The sequence below is a fragment of the Triticum aestivum genome, chromosome 5A, assembly GCF_018294505.1.
Source record: "Triticum aestivum cultivar Chinese Spring chromosome 5A, IWGSC CS RefSeq v2.1, whole genome shotgun sequence".
In the NCBI taxonomy this organism is placed as follows: Eukaryota; Viridiplantae; Streptophyta; class Magnoliopsida; order Poales; family Poaceae; genus Triticum; species Triticum aestivum.
Genome location: NC_057806.1, coordinates 229,418,161 through 229,435,522, shown reverse-complemented (window position 1 = coordinate 229,435,522; position 17,362 = coordinate 229,418,161).

Below are 17,362 nucleotides of genomic sequence, written 5' to 3'. Positions count from 1 at the left end.
TCATTTCATCCATGGGCTAGGGTTTCCACTTCACCCTTTCGTCCGCGGGCTGATGTTCTATTACGGGCTAGACCTCCATGATCTAGCCCCAAACTCTTTCCTCAACATCTCGGCATTCATTGTCATGTGTGAGGCTTTCCTCCGATTCAACCCCACTTCGGACTGTGGCTCAAGGTCTTCAATGTGAAGCCTAAGGTGGTGGATGGCCAGCGCGCGAAGTGCGGAGGCGCCATGGTGAGCAAGATGCCCATGCCATCTGGCCAAAAGGTACTTTCGTGGAGACTGTCAAGGAGTGGCAGAAGCTGTGGTTCTACATCATAGAGCCCTGCGGCGCCACTTGGGCCGTGGCTGCTGAATTCAACTCCGGAGCTCCGATGCGGCTCACTTCCTGGATTAAGAAGGGCCCAAATTGGTCTTCGTCAGACGAGCTGATAGCGCTGCAAACACGTGTTCAGAGCATGGTGGATAAAGACATTATGCTCGTTGACATAATTCAAGTCATGCTAGTTCGCCCGATCCTCCCGTGCCAAAGCCAAAGCCGCCCTTTATGGGAATTCAATCCGAAGAAGCACAAACTGTAGAAAGGCTCTTCGGAACCACTCACGAAGACGCCTGGAAGTTGCTCTTCAAAGGTAACAAGACGCCGCCAGCCATAGATTCGGACCGTGGGCACGACATTACCCACTGCGCCAACGAGGTAAGCTTTTAACACGTCCTCTACTTACTTGTTTCAAGGAGGATATCTGAACTTATATTATCATTGCTTATTCAGGAACGGACGGAGAGGGCGAAGCGGATTCGGTGTCCGGGTCCGCTACCTGGGGAACCAATCATCCCGCGCCTGGCGAAGATGCTGGTATCGGCACCCTATATGGCACTAGAGAAGAAGGCCAAGGGGGTCCAGAGTGGCCCCCGCCGCAAGGGCGTTTCGGACATGACGTCCGAATACAAGACTCGCTCCTCCGCCGCCGAAGACGACGACGACAAGGAAGAGGAGGAGAGTGACTCTCCCCCTGATGGGGGGAGGAAGAAGAGGGAGGCCTCCACAAATCTGGAGACGGAGGCCCCCAAGAAGGGGAAAGGCCCTCCCGCGGAAAACTCTGCATGGGACATCGACAGCAGTCCGGAGCGACGCCCCCGGAACAAGCCCCTGGCCGCATCGTGAATACTAAGAACCCGCACATGTCCATTTATCCGGCCTCTCCACCTTATGGTATTTTATATGGCTAATCATGTTATTGCAATCCGGCCCACGACAGCTCCCAGCGATCCTCATCAAGAGGCTCGTTGGATTCGAAAGCAATGGCCAACGATTCACCGTCGGCTACTTACTCTCCCGAGGCCAAGGGAGACGACGAGGTGCTATCCCAAAGGACCTTCCCGGGCCAGGGAGAGGTTCAGGAGGCCGTCATGGCAGCGCCGGAGGGTGACTCCTCAGCCCCCGGACACATGGGGTAAAAGACCCCCATGGAGACTGACGATGGGGGCATGTTCTGTTCGGCCCTCATCCGAGCATGGATCCAGAGACCCATGCGGCTCCGGAATCTGACAGGAAGCCTCCTTCCAGTGAGGGGGGGGGGCATTACTGTCCCGCCAATGACTTCTGGCCATCCATAGGCGCCGGATAATCTATTGGAAGCGCTATGAGGCGCTTCCATTGTGGAAGAACACCGTATCCTTATGGGTACGGTGATTGAGAAGGTTCAGTCCGTCAAGAGCGGACTAACCGAAGCCTGCAGCGGCCTGCTGACAGGTTTTGAGGTAAGCGACACCCAAGAGAAAATCCCTATATATAGACAGTAGCCCCTGAGACACTGTCCGGTGTTCGGAAAGAAAATCCAGACAGAGGATCAAATAAATTTCGCAGGGAATTAACTAAATGTGTCTTATGTGAATAAGCAGGCGTCGTTGCTAGCCGCGACCTCACACACTGCTGAAGTCTCCGGACTAAAGTAGAGACTGGAGCAGGCCAAAGAGGAGCTCGGCCAAGCGAGGAAGCAGCTGGAAGACCAGCAAGGTATGTAGTGACTCGCTGTATATTCGGAAAGAATAAATGATGTATAGTGACCATAATGTCATAATATTTGCAGGAGCGACGATCGAGGTCGAGGCCCTTAAAAATGCCTGGCCAAAGTCGAGGGGAAAGCTGTCAAGGAGCAGGCCACTCGGAAGAAGCTTAAGGCCAGGTTGAACGAGGTCCAGCAAGAGCTCCTGGAAGCTATGAAGAAGTGCGAGGCCTTGGAAGGCGATGTTTCGGCCTGAGAGACCGAACTTGCCAAGGCTCGCCAAAGCGCGGAAGCAGCCCGGGTTGAAGCCCAGGGTACCCTCCAGGAGAGCCAGGAGGCCAAGAAGGTAATGGCGGGTAAGGCATTTAGTATGCAAAGCAAATATGTGAAGGAGAAGTATTTCCTACTAACCCGGATTCAGAGTTCTCCAGGGGCATTTGCGGGTCTGCCGCGCAGCGTGTCCGATGCTGCGGAGTTCTTCCAAACCGAAGATGGGAGCTCAACAGAGAAGCTGTTCTGGTCGCAATACCTTGCGCCAGAACATCCGGTGCCCTTCACCGATCAGCTAAAATGGCTGGTCGAGCTGTATAGGGTGGCCGAACTGGTGATGAAGGATTTAGTAATCCGGTTGTGGCCTGCTGAAGCTATACCCAACAGCTACTTCAGACTCGTGAAGCGGCTGGTAGGTGCCTGCCCTCGGGCTGGACATCGTCAAGAGGTCAGCCTGCATCGAGGGTGCGCGCATGGCCTTCACCCGCGTCAAGGTGCGGTGGGTGAAGATGGATGTCGTCAAGCTTGTGACCGAGGGGCCACCGGAAGGCAAGGTGCACCGCACACTGGAGCGGTATTTTGAAGACGTCCTGGAGGGGTCCCGCATTGTGGCGACGCAATGTGCGCAAGACATTATATTCAAATGAATATATACATGTTGTCTCTGCCTTGTATAATGAAACAAATTTGTTATGTAATATAATGTTTGTTTTAAAAAATTTCACCTCCTGTGCGGCCGTGTTGTATAAATCTGAGAGTTGACCAGTCGTCGGCTTATGCCCCCACATAGGAAGTACGGGGGTGTTCGGGATATAACCTAAACACTCTTGATCCAATTGTTTGGTCCTTGAAGGAGGTGTTTAGCGCAGCGAACCGGGCAATCAGACTATTCGGCTTGAATACCCTCACTTAGCCATAGGAGCTTGATGATAAAAATTTAGGCGCAACCCTTGGTATTCGATCCAGGAAGCTATAAACACCCGATCGGGTAAGTACCAATCCCTCGCGTAATGCGAAAAAAACTCTAACAATTTGAGACCTCCGAAGAGCTGATCGGCTCTCGCCGCATCATGACAGTCAGTTTTCGGCTTTCTCTACTGAGGTGCTCACCCGGATGAACTAGGGCACAATCGCAGTAGTTCTCCCTTTACTACCTTAGCTGATATAACAGAACGTAAGGTAGCAAGCACAGGAGCCGGGCAACCCAACTATTGACCAAAGACATGATTTGGAGCCAGTGCATATAGTGCTAAATTCGGGGTGCCGAACAGTGGAAAGTGTTCGGACTTTGTTGCCGTGTTGTGGGTGCTATGAAGCCCCTGATAAATTAGAACGTACCAAAGTGTACGAGTGCTATCTGATAAGATTATCAATAAGAAAAAAAGAAAACAGAAAAAGAGCAAGGGTAATGAGCCAAGGCCGCAGAATTTGGGCTGCAAACTATTTCTGTTATAGTTTGATTAATACATTGAAGCGCATTGATACAAATAGTGCAATAAGCAACGGGCTAAGCCATGACCAAGAGAGAGCTACGTGTGGGTCTTGAAAACAGGTAGAGTGATTGTTGAAGAAACCACCTAAGAAATTCCCCTACACGTCTGTGCTTCGTGCCATCTTGGTATATTTATCCTTTGAAAGGACCGGTGATTGGGCCACCAGGGGTTGCCTATGGAGAGAAAACCTAAAAAAGGAGAAGAGGAAACAGTGGGAGTATGTGTGTTTGGGAGCGGTCGAGCCGTATTGTGGATCATAGGCTATTTATGCCTCCGTCTATGCCCATGGTATCTTGAGTGCGTAATTATGTACGCGCGGTACGAACGCCGCTACTTGACCGGGACAGGGACGGAGGCCAAATTGCTAGTCGAGCTCCTGACGAGCTGGGCTGTCCTACTGCAGAGTGGTCCGGACTCTCTTGACAATGTTCGGGTGCTCGGCCACCGAATTGATGTTCTGCTTAAAAAGGACGCTCTGCGCTTCTGCTGCTAAGGCAGCGGTGTGCTCCTCAGTACGAAGGGAGCGTTCTGTGTTTCTGTTAACTGTTATGACTCCGTGGGGTCCGGGCATCTTGAGCTTGAGGTAAGCATGGTGTGGCACTGTGTTGAATCGAGCAAATGCGGTTCGTCCGAGCAGTGCGTGATAGCCGCTGCGAAAGGGGACGATATCAAAAATTAACTCCTCGCTTCGGAAGTTGTCCGGCGATCCGAAGACAAACTCTAGTGTGATTGAGCTCGTACAGCTGGCCTCTACACCTGGAATGACTCCTTTGAATATAGTATTTGTGGGTTTGATCCGTGATGGATTAATGCCCATTTTGCATGCTGTGTCCTGATAGAGCAGATTGAGACTCCTACCACCGTCCATGAGGACTCGCGTCAGGTGGAATCCATCAATGATTGGGTCGAGGACTAGTGTGGCTGAGCCGCCATGACGGATAGTGGTCGGATGATCCCGTCGATCAAAAGTGATCGGGGATGACGACCATGGGTTGAATTTTGGGGTGACTAGCTGTATCACATAGATGCCCCTGAGCGCGCGCTTGCGCTCCCTCTTGGGGATGTGGATAGCATATATCATGTTCACCGTTTTGACCTGAGGGGGGAATTTCTTCTGTCCCCCAGTGTTCGGTAGCTGGGGCTCCTCGTCATCATCCTCGCTTTGTGATCCCTTGTCCTTGCTTTCGACATTTAGCTTGCCAACCTGTTTAAAAACCCAACAATCTCTGTTGGTATGATTGGGCGGTTTATCTGGGGTGCCATGGATCTGGCACGGTCGATCGAGTATACGGTCCAAGATGGATGACCCCGAATTGTTTTTTTGGAACAGCTTCTTCTGCTAACCGGACTTAGAGCCGCTGAATCAAGCATTAACCACCATATCATCGTTGTTGTCATTGTTGTTTCGATGCTTGTGTTTATTGCGTCGAGATTTGTTGTCGCTATTTTTGACTTCAGGGGCACCGACGTCGTTTGCATTGTTCTTGCTACGGGCCAGCCAACTATCCTCACCCGCACAAAAGCGGGTCATGAGTGCCGCGAGGGCTACCATAGACTTCGACTTTTCTTGGCCAAGGTGGCGAGCAAGCCATTCGTCACAGATGCTGTGTTTAAAGGCCGCTAGGGCTTCGGCGTCCGGACAGTCCATGATCTGGTTCTTTTTAGTTAGGAACCTAGTCTAGAATTTCCTGGCTGACTCTCCAGGATCTTGAACTATATGGCTTAAGTCATCGACATCTAGTGGCCGGACATATGTACCTTGGAAGTTGTCATAGAAGCCTTCTTCCAAATCCTCCCAGCTGCCAATAGAGTTCTCAGGTAGACTGTTTAACCAGTGCCGAGCTAGCCCTTTGAGTTTTAATGGGAGGTATTTGATGGCGTGGAGGTCATCTCGATGAGCCATGTGGATGTGGAGAATAAAATCCTCAATCCACACCGCGGGATCAGTTGTTCCATCGTATGATTAAATATTCACTGGTTTAAACCCTTCTAGGAATTCATGCTCCATTAATTCATCAGTGAAGCAAAGAGGGTGTGCGGCGCCTCTATATCGGGCCACATCGCGACGTAGCTCCGATAGAGACCGTCTGCGGTTTTCGGCCTGCGCATGACTAGGTTTGTCACGTCCGAATAGATAGTCGTCGTCATGTGTCGAGGTACGTCCTCGCGATATGTATATCGATCTGGTATGTCCTGCTCTATTGTTCGGGTCCTGCCGAAGGTCATATGTATGACCACGAGCTGTTTTATCCTTGCCTTTATAATGAGGCGGGGCAGGCTGGTATTCGGCTTGTGTTGCCGCTTTATCCCGACCTCTTGGTGGTCGGTCAACCCTATTGTGTGATGATGGTATGGGCTCCAGCGCCTCATCATCGAACCGGGGTAGCAATTTGTGCTTCGGGTAGCTTTTGGCTGGGCGCTTGAGGCCATATTCTTCGGCTGCTAAGACATCAGACCATCTATCATTGAGCAGATCTTGGTCAGCTTGAAGCTACTGCTGCTTCTTTTTCAGGCTCCTTGCAGCGACTATTAACTAGCACTTAAAGTGCTCCTGTTCGAGAGGTTCCTCAGGTACGATAAAATCTTTGTTGCTGAGGCTCACCTCTTCCTTGGAGAGCGGAAGGTAACTGATGTCCTCCGAATCTTCGTTTATGGCCTGTTCGTTAGGGCTAACTTGCGCATCTTCCCGATTGTCTTGTTCAACAGTTTGTTCGTCAGGATCTTCTCTGTCTTCGGCATCGTCCGGAGTGCTATCGTCTCCCGTGCTAGTGTTGATGTCTTTGCTGTGGTGTGATTTAGAGCGACGCCGCTGACATTGGCGCTTAGGCTGTGTCCCAGGAGGTTTATCCTCGACTGGGTCTTCTTTGTCGTCGTCATTAGGCTCTTTAGGTGTATCCACCATGTATACGTCATACAAAGAGGTGGCTATCCAGCATCCGGTAAACGACGGGTTTTGGCCATGCTCCTCGTCTGCATCATCATCCATACCGTCGATGTCCTTGGAGCCGTAATTGAGCATGTCAGTTAAGTCTTCGACAGTGGCTATGAAGTGGGTGGCGGGTGGGAAGCAAAATTCCCTGTCCTCAGCTTCTAGTTCGAACCGATATAGTTCGGCTGTGAATCCCCCTCTAAGGATAGATTTTTTAACGATTTCAGCACATCGCCTAAAGGTGAGTGCCGGAAGTTGTCTGCGGCGCTGAATCCGGCGATCAATGACCGATCATGCTCGAGATGCACGGACGTACATAGTTCAGAACTTATAACCGGAAACGAGTCCGAGGTTCCGGTGACACAGGCATTACCGAAAGTTAGGTCTATGTGGGGCTCCAATGCCATGGAGTCTGTGGCTTCCATGGCGGGGTTGAGCTTCCTATCCTCGGATAGCACGTCCTGCTCCGGATCTAAGGCCAGAGCGGCTATAGGTGCGATTTCCTGGGTATGGCCCGATGACAGATCTAAGTCATGTTCATCGAGGTGACGGGGAGCGACTGCCGTGGTCTCAAATCCGTCGAAGATCAAGTCTCCGCGGATATCCGCGACATAGTTCAAGCTACCAAATCTGACCTGGTGGCCAGGGGTGTAGCTTTCGATCTGCTCCAGACGGCCAAGCGAGTTGGCCCGCAATGCGAAGCCGCCGAACATGAAGATCTGTCCGGGCAAGAAGAATTCCCCTTGGACAGCGTCATTCTAGATGATTGAAGGAGCCATCAAACCTCTTGACGACGGCACAGTGGAACTCTCAATGAAAGCACCAATGTTGGTGTCAAAACCGGTGGATCTCGGGTAGGGGGACTGAACTGTGCGCCTAAGGTCGATGGTAACAGGAGACGGGGGACACAATGTTTACCTTGGTTCGGGCCCTCTCTATGGAGGTAATACCCTACTTCCTGCTTGATTGATCTTGATGAATATGAGTATTACAAGAGTTGATCTACCACGAGATCATAATGGTTAAACCCTGGAAGACTAGCCTGTATGACTATGATTATGATTGCCTCCTGATCCGGACTAAGCCCTCCGGTTTATATAGGCACCGGAGGGATGTAGGGTTACACATGGTCGGTTACAGAGAAAGGAATCTTCATATTAGGTTGCCAAGCTTGCCTTCCACGCCAAGGAGAGTCCCATCCGGACACAGGAGAGAGTCTTCGGTCTTGAATCTTCACAGCCCATTAGTCCGGCCCATATCCAACAGACCGGACGCCCGAGGACCCCTTAGTCCATGACTCCCTCACCGGCCCCCTCTTTCCTTCTCCCTCCCTCTCCCGTCCCCTTTTCCCTCTCCGGTGGAAGGAAGGAGGGGGGCGAATCCTACTTGGACTAGGAGTCCAAGTAGGAGTCCCTCCTTATGGCATGCCCCTAGGCCGACCACCACCTCCTCCCCCTTTATATACGGAGACAGGGGGCACCCCAAAGGCACAACAGATATCTCTTAGCCGTGTGCAATGCCCGCTCCACAATTTACCACCTCGGTCATATCGCCCCTCTCACGTGGCCTTTCTCCTCTCCTCCAATAAGGCCCAATAGGCCGAATACTTCTCCTGCAAGGTTCCGGTAACCTCCCAGTACTCTGGAAAAATGCCCGAACTACTCGAAACCATTCCGATGTACAAATGCAACCTTTCAATATATGAATCTTTATCTCTCGACTATTTCGAGACTCCTCGTCATGTCCGTGATCTCATCTGGGACTCCGAACAAACTTCGGTCATCACATCACATAACTCATAATACAAATCGTCATCGAACGTTAAGCACGCGGACCCTACGGGTTCGAGAACTATGTAGACATGACCGAGACACATCTCCAGTCAATAACCAATAGCGGAACTAGGATGCTCATATTGGCTCCTACATATTGTATGGAGATCTTTATCGATCAAACCGCATAACAACATATGTCATTCCCTTTGTCATCGGTGTGTTACTTGCCCGAGATTCGATCGTCGGCATCATCATACCTAGTTCAATCTCGTTACCGACAAGTCTCTTTACTCGTTCTATAATGCATCATCCCGTAACTAACTCATTAGTCACATTGCTTGCAAGGCTTATAGTGATGTGCATTACCGAGAGGGCCCAGAGATACCTCCACGATACTCGGAGTGACAAATCCTAATCTTAATCTATGCCAACTCAACAAACACCATCGGAGACACTTGTAGAGCATCTTTATAATCACCAAGTTACGTTGTGACGTTTGATAGAACACAAATTGTTCCTTTGGTATTCGGGAGTTGCATAATCTCACAGTCATAGGAATATGTATAAGTCATGAAAAAGAAATAGCAATAAAACTAAACGATCATTTATGCTAAGCTAACGGATGGGTCTCGTCCATCACATCATTCTCTAATTATGTGATCCCGTTCATCAAATGACAACACATGTCTATGGTTAGGAAACTTAACCATCTTTTATTAACGAGACAGTCAAGTAGAGGCATACTAGGGACACTCTATTTGTCTATGTATTCACACATGTACTAAGTTTCCGGTTAACAATTCTAGCATGAATAATAAACATTTATCATGATATAGGGAAATATAAATAACAACTTTATTATTGCCTCTAGGGCATATTTGCTTCAGTCTCCCACTTGCACTAGAGTCAGTAATCTAGATTACATAGCAAAGATTCTAAGACCCATGGAGTCTTGGTGCCTATCATGTTTTGCTCGTGAGAGAGGCTTAGTCAACGGGTCTACAACATTCAAATCCATACGTACCTTGCAAATTTCTATGTCTCCCTCCTTGACTTGATCGCGGATGGAATTGAAGCGTCTCTTGATGTGTTTGGTTCTCTTGTGAAATCTGGATTCCTTCGCCAAGGCAATTGCTCCAGTATTGTCACAAAATATTTTCATTGGACCCGATGCACTAGGTATTACACCTAGATCGGATATGAACTCCTTCATCCAGACTCCTTCATTTGCTGCTTCCGAAGCAGCTATGTACTCCGCTTCACACGTACATCCCTCCATGATGCTCTGTTGGGAATTGCACCCACTAACTGCTCCACCATTCAATATAAATACATATCTGGTTTGTGACTTAGAGTCATCCGGATCAGTGTCAAAGCTTGCATCGACGTAACCATTTACGACGAGCTCTTTGTCACCTCCATAAACGAGAAACATATCCTTAGTCCTTTTCAGGTATTTCAGGATGTTCTTGACCACTGTCCAGTGATCCACTCCTGGATTACTTTGGTACCTCCTTGCTAAACTTATAGCAAGGCACACATCAGGTCTGGTACACAACATTTCATACATGATAGAACCTATGGCTGAGGTATAGGGAATGACTTTCATTTTCTCTCTATCTTCTACAATGGTTGGGCATTGAGTCTAACTCAACTTCACACCTTGTAACATAGGCAAGAACCCTTTCTTTGGCTGATCCATTTTGAACTTCTTCGAAACTTTATCAAGGTATGTGCTTTGTGAAAGTCCAATTAAGCGTCTTGATCTATCTCTATAGATCTTGATTCCCAATATATAAGCAGCTTCACCGAGGTCTTTTCATTGAAAAATTCTTATTCAATTATCCTTCTATGCTATCCAGAAACTCTGTATTATTTCCAATCAACAATATGTCATCCACATATAATATTAGAAATGCTACAGAGCTCCCACTCACTTTCTTGTAAATACAGGCTTCTCCAAAAGTTTGTATAAAATCATATGCTTTGATCACACTATCAAAGCATATATTCCAACTCCGAGAGGCTTGCACTAGTCCATAAATTGATCGCTGGAGCTTGCACACTTTGTTAGCACCTTTAGGATCGACAAAACCATCTGGCTGCATCATATACAACTCTTCTTTAAGATATCCATTAAGGAATGCAGGTTTTACATCCATTTGCCAAATTTCATAATCATAAAATGCGACAATTGCTAACATGATTAGGATAGACTTAGGCATCGCTACGGGTGAGAAGGTGTCATCGTAGTCTACTCCTTGAACTTGTCGAAAACCTTTCGCAACAAGTCGAGCTTTGTAGACAGTAACATTACCATCAGTGTCACTCTTCTTCTTGAAAATACATTTATTCTCTATTGCTTGCCGATCATCAGGCAAGTCAACCAAAATCCACACTTTGTTCTCATACATGGATCCCATCTCCGAATTCATGGCCTCAAGCCATTTCGCGGAACCTGGGCTCATCATCGCTTCCTCATAGTTCGTAGGTTCGTCATGGTCAAGTAACATGACCTCCAGAACAGGATTACTATGCCACTCTGGTGCGGATCGTACTCTGGTTGACCTATGAGGTTTGATAGTAACTAGATATGAAGTTTCATGATCATCATCATTAACTTCCTCACTAATTTGTGTAGGAATCACTGGAACTGATTTCTGTGACGAACTACATTCCAATTCGGTAGAAGGTACAATTACCTCATCAAGTTCTACTTTCCTCCCACTCACTTCCTTTAAGAGAGACACCTTCTCTAGAAAGGATCCATTCTTAGCAACAAATATCTTGCCTTCGGATCTGTGATAGAAGGTGTACCCAACAGTCTCCTTTGTGTATCCTATGAAGACACATTTCTCTGATTTGGGTTCGAGCTTATCAGGTTGAAGCTTTTTCACATAAGCATCACAGCCCTAAGCTTTAAGAAACGACAGCTTAGGTTTCTTGCCAAAACACAGTTCATATGGTGTTGTCTCAATGGATTTAGATGGTACCCTATTTAACGTGAATGCAGTCGTCCCTAAAGCATAACCCCAAAAGGATGGCGGTAAATCAGTAAGAGACATCATAGATCGCACCATATCTAATGTAGTACGGTTACGGCGTTTGGACACACCATTACAATGTGGTGTTCCAGGCGGCTTGAGTTGCGAAACTATTCCACTTTATTTCAAATGAAGACCAAACTCATAACTCAAATATTCACCTCCATGATCAAACCGTAGAAACTTTATTTTCTTGTTACGATGATTTTCCACTTCACTCTGAAATTCTTTGAACTTTTCAAATGTTTCAGACTTATGTTTCATCAAGTAGATATACCCATTTCTGCTCAAATCATCTGTGATGGTCAGAAAATAACGATATCCGCCGCGAGCCTGAACAGTCATCTGACCGCACACATCAATATGTATTATTTCCAATAAGTCAGTTGCTCGCTCCTTTGTTCCGGAGAACGGAGTCTTAGTCATCTTGCCCATGAGGCATGGTTCGCAAGCATCAAGTGATTCCAAAAGCCCATCAGCATGGAGTTTCTTCATGCGCTTTACACCAATATTATGAATATGTGTATTATTATTAACCTTGCATCTTTTGGCTTCAATATTATGAATATGTGTATCACTACAATCGATATTCAAAAAATAGACCGCTCATCAAGGGTGCATGACCATAAAAGATATTACTCATATAAATAGAACAACCATTATTCTCTGATTTAAATGAATAACCCTCATGCATCAAATAAGATCCAGATATAATGTTCATGCTCAATGCTGGCACCAAATAACAATTATTTAGCTCTAAAACTAATCCCTACGGTAGATGTAGAGGTAGCGTGCCGACGGTGATCACATCGACTTTGGAACCATTTCCCACGCACATCGTCACCTCGTCCTTAGCCAATCTACGTTTAATCCGTAGCCCCTGTTTCGAGTTGCAAATCAGAACCAGTATCAAATACCCATGCGCTACTATGAGCATTAGTAAGGCACACATCAATAACATGTATATCAAATATACCTTTCACTTTGCCAACCTTCTTATCCGCCGATTACTTGGGGCAGTTCTCTTCCAGTGACCAGTCCCTTTGCAGTAGAAGCACTTAGTCTCAGGCTTAGGTACATACTTGGGATTCTTCACTTGAGCAGCAACTTGCTTGCCGTTCTTATTGAAGTTCCCCTTCTTCCCTTTGCCCTTTTTCTTGAAACCAGTGGTCTTGTTAACCATCAACATTTGATGCTCCTTCTTGATTTCTACCTCTGCAGCCTTTAGCATCGTGAAGAGCTCGGGAATTGTCTTATCCATCCCTTGCATATTATAGTTCATCACAAAGCTTTTGTAGCTTGGTGGAAGTGATTGAAGAACTCTATCAATGACAATATCATCAGGAATATTAACTCCCAGTTGAGTCAAGTGGTTGTGGTACTCAGACATTCTAAGTATATGTTCACTTAGAACTATTCTCCTCCATTTTGCAGCTATAGAACTTATTGGAGACTTCATATCTCTCAATTCGGGCATTTGATTGAAATATTAACTTCAACTCCTGGAACATCTCATATGCTCCATGACATTCAAAACGTCTTTGAAGTCCCGATTCTAAGCCGTAAAGCATGGCACACTGAACTATTGAGGAGTCATCAGCTTTGCTCTGCCAGACGTTCACAACGTCCGGAGTTGCTCCTGCAGACAGTCTTTCACCTAGTGGTGCTTCCAGGACGTAATTCTTCTATGCGGCAATGAGGATAATCCTCAAGTTACCGACACAGTCTGTGTAGTTGCTACCATCATCTTTCAACTTTGCTTTTAAAATTCAAGGGAATGGTAGCATGGGGCATTGATCTACAAAAACATAGACACGAAAATACTATCAGGTACTAAGTTCATGATAAATAAAAGTTCAATTAATCATATTACTTAAGATCTCTCACTTAGATAGACATCCCTCTAGTCATCTAAATGATCACGTGATCCATATCAAGTAAACCATGTCCGATCATCACGTGAGATGCAGTAGTTTTTAATGGTGAACATCATTATGTTGATCATATCTACTACATGATTCACGTTCGACCTTTTGATCACAGTGTTCCAAGGCCATATCTGCATATGCTGGGCTCGCAACTTTAACCCGAGTATTCTGCACGTGCAAAACTGGCTGGCACCCGTTGTATGTGAACGTAGAGCTTATTACACCCGATCATCACGTGGTGTCTCGGCATGACGAACTGTAGCAACGGTGCATACTTAGGGAGAACACTTATACCTTGAAATTTAGTGAGGGATCATCTTATAATGCTACCGCCGTACTAAGAAAAATAAGATGCATAAAGGATAAACATCCCATGCAATCAAAATATGTGACATGATATGGTCATCATCATCTTGTGCCTTTGATCTCCATCTCCAAAGCAATGTCATGATCTCCATCGTCACTAGCTTGACACCTTGATCTCCATCATAGCATCATTGTCATCTCGCCAACTATTGCTTCCACGAGTATCGCTACCGCTTAGTGATAAAGTAAAGCAATTACATGGCGATTGCATTTCATACAATAAAGCGACAACCATAAGGCTGCTGCCAATTGCTGATAACTTCTACAAACATGATCATCTCATACAAAAATTTATATCTTATCATGTCTTGACCATATCACATCACAACATTCCCTGGAAAAACAAGTTAGACGTCCTCTACTTTGTTGTTGAAAGTTTTACGTGGCTGCTACGGGCTTCTAGCAAGAACCGTTCTTACCTACGCATCAAAACCACAATGATTTTTCGTCAAGTGTGCTGTTTTAACCTTCAACATGGACAAGCCGTAGTCAAACTCGATTCAACTAAAGTTGGAGAAACAGACACCTGCCAGCCACCTGTGTGCGAAGCATGTCGGTAGAACCAGTCTCATCAACGCGGTCATGTAATGTCGGTCTGGGCCCTTCATCCAACAATACTATCGAATCAAAGTAAGACGTTGGTGGTAAGCAGTATGACTATTATCGCCCACAACTCTTTGTGTTCTACTCGTGCATATAACATCAACACATAGACCAGGCTCGGATGCCACTATTGGGGAACACAGTATTTCAAAATTTGGCAGATAAGAAGATGAAATATCATCGTCGACCACAACAGTGATGTTCAGAGTCCATGTAGGAGTCTAAAATATTTGGAGAACTATCTAACATGACGAGGATTCACATATTGGAAGGTTGCATTTGTACATCATAATGGTTCCGAGTGTTTCGGGCATTTTTCCGGAGTGCTGGGAGGTTATTGGAACCCCCTGGGAGAAGTATTGGGCCTATTGGGCCTTATTGGAGGAGAGGAGAAAGGCCATGTGAGAGCCCCCCCTAAGGGAGTCCTGGATTGAGGGGTCCTCCAATGGTCGGGCTATGCGACATGGGTCGGACTGATGGGTCGTGAACATACGAGATAGAAGGCCTTCCCCCATGTCCGGATGGGACTCTCCTTTGCGCGGATGGCAAGCTTAGCGTTCGGATGTGAAGATTCGTTTCTCTATAAACCGACTATGTACAACCCTAGGTCCCTCTGGTGTCTATATAAACTAGAGGGTTTGTCCGTAGAGGCAACCATAATCAGATAGGCAAAACATCTAGGGTTTAGCCATTACGATCTCGAGGTAGATCAACTCTTGTAACCCCTATACTCATCAAAAGTGAATCAAGCAGGAAGTAGGGTATTACATCTATCAAGAGGGCCCGAACCTGGGTAAACATTGTGTTCCCTGCCTCCTGTTACCTTCGATCCTCAGACGCAAAGTTTGGGACCCCCTACCCAAGATGGACCGGTTTTGACATTGACATTGGTGCTTTCATTCAGAGTTCCTCTGTATTGTCGATAGAAGGATCGATGGATCGCCTTGTCATCAACGACAAAATCACCTCTGGAGGGGCCCTAGCTCCTGGACAGATCTTCCAGCTCGACAATTTTACCATGGGCATCCGCCCGGCCATTAAGCCCAAGGCGGCCTCTCAGATCACCAAAAATCATCTTCGCATCAAACCCGAAGGCACCGATAGGATGGATCTGGCAGATATCTCATCTTTTCAACGAACTGCTAGAATGCATCGCCGCCCTGGGGGTCGCAACAGACTATGATCTGATTGGGCTTAAACCTGATCAGAGGGAAATCAGGTCCCCACCTGTCACCCACCTGGTAACAGTTGTGGAAGAGCGAGTTGAGGATGAATCTCCTCCTATGCTAAGAACAAACTATGTTCGGATCTCCGAGCCCAGCGAGCCAGATACCCATCTTCGAGAAGAGACCTTTCATCCTCCGAGCATAGAACCAGGCGTTGAGCCTAAAAATTCCTAGGACACTCCGGATCCTAGGCCAGTAACCTCAGAAATCTTTCAAATTCTGGATTCCACAGTGGGTCAGGGCTTGGATTTAGGCCCACCCACCCACCACAAGCAATACTCTCCAAGCAACTCTGGTCCCCTGGACATATGCGACTTAATGTATGTACGACAACAACCTCGGGAAACAGTCCATCACTTTTGGGCTAGATTCCTACTTGTTAAAAACAAGATTAAAGATTGTTGCGACGACGATGTGGTATCAGTCTTTTGCCACAACTGTACGGATGAAGGGATCCTCAATGCCCTCAACCGACGTCGTATACTGCACTTTGCAGATCTGGCACACATAGTACAGAAGTACTGCGCAATGGAAAGTACTTGGAATGCCCAGTCAGCTCGATGGGAACCACCGGCCTTTAAGCCACCCACCGGTTGGGCAAAAAGGATGCACCCTCATGGGGCACCTGATCATCATTACACGGACAAGAAAATCGAGTCCTTAACGGGACATAGAACTGTCCTTGATGAATGGCTCGACAAGCTTTATCAGATACACACGACGCCAACATCTGAACCAACACATAGCCTTCGGGCATGTTGGATACTCCGGCAGGTGGCTAAGAGTGGTGAAGACATCCTCACCACCACTACCCCAGACAAGTACTCCCCGGAGGATAACGATCTCAATGTTCTTACGGTCTTCGAGACCTTTTCTTCAAACAATCGGCGCAAAAGGGCGCTCAGCGACCTCGCCGAAGTCAACCGCTGCAGTCAATCCTTGGAACGACATGGCGATAACCTTCAATGCTACTGACGAACCACGGGCCGATCAGTCCGAGCACCAGCCGCTCTAGTTCTGAACCCAATTGTGGACGGCTTTCGGCTGACTAAAGTGCTCATGGATGGTGGTAGCGGATTAAACCTCATTTATGAGGACATGCTCGACAAAATGCAAATGGACAAGAACCGCATCGAGCAGAGCAGTACAACCTTTCGAGGCATTATTCCCAGTCGAGAAGCACGATGTTTGGGAAAAAATGAACTTGATGTAGTATTCGGCACACCTGAGAACTACAGGTCCGAAGAGTTAATCTTCCAGGTGGCACATTTCAATAGAGGATATCACGCCCTGTTGGGGCGAGACGCATTCACACGCTTTCAAGCTATACCTCATTACGGGTGCATGAAGCTCAAAATGCCTGGGCCCAGCGGAGTCATCACTATCAGTAGTGATCCGGACATAGCACTCCATGCCGAAAACAAAACCGCATCCCTGGCCCTCGAAGCACTATCCGAAGCCCTCGCGACCGAGGAGCTCACCGCTCTGTGCTCCACAGTGGATAGAGATGACATAATTCTCGATAAGAGGCCTAAATCCACTTCTTTCAAGCTAGCAGGCGAAATAGTCAAATTCCCAGTCCACCCGACGGATCCTAATAAAACAGCATCCATCAGAGCATAGCTGGATCTGACGGTCGACGCTGCTCTAAGAGCATTCCTGCGTGAGAATTAGGACATCTTCGCCTTGCACCCTTCGGATATGCCAGGAATCCCACGCAGA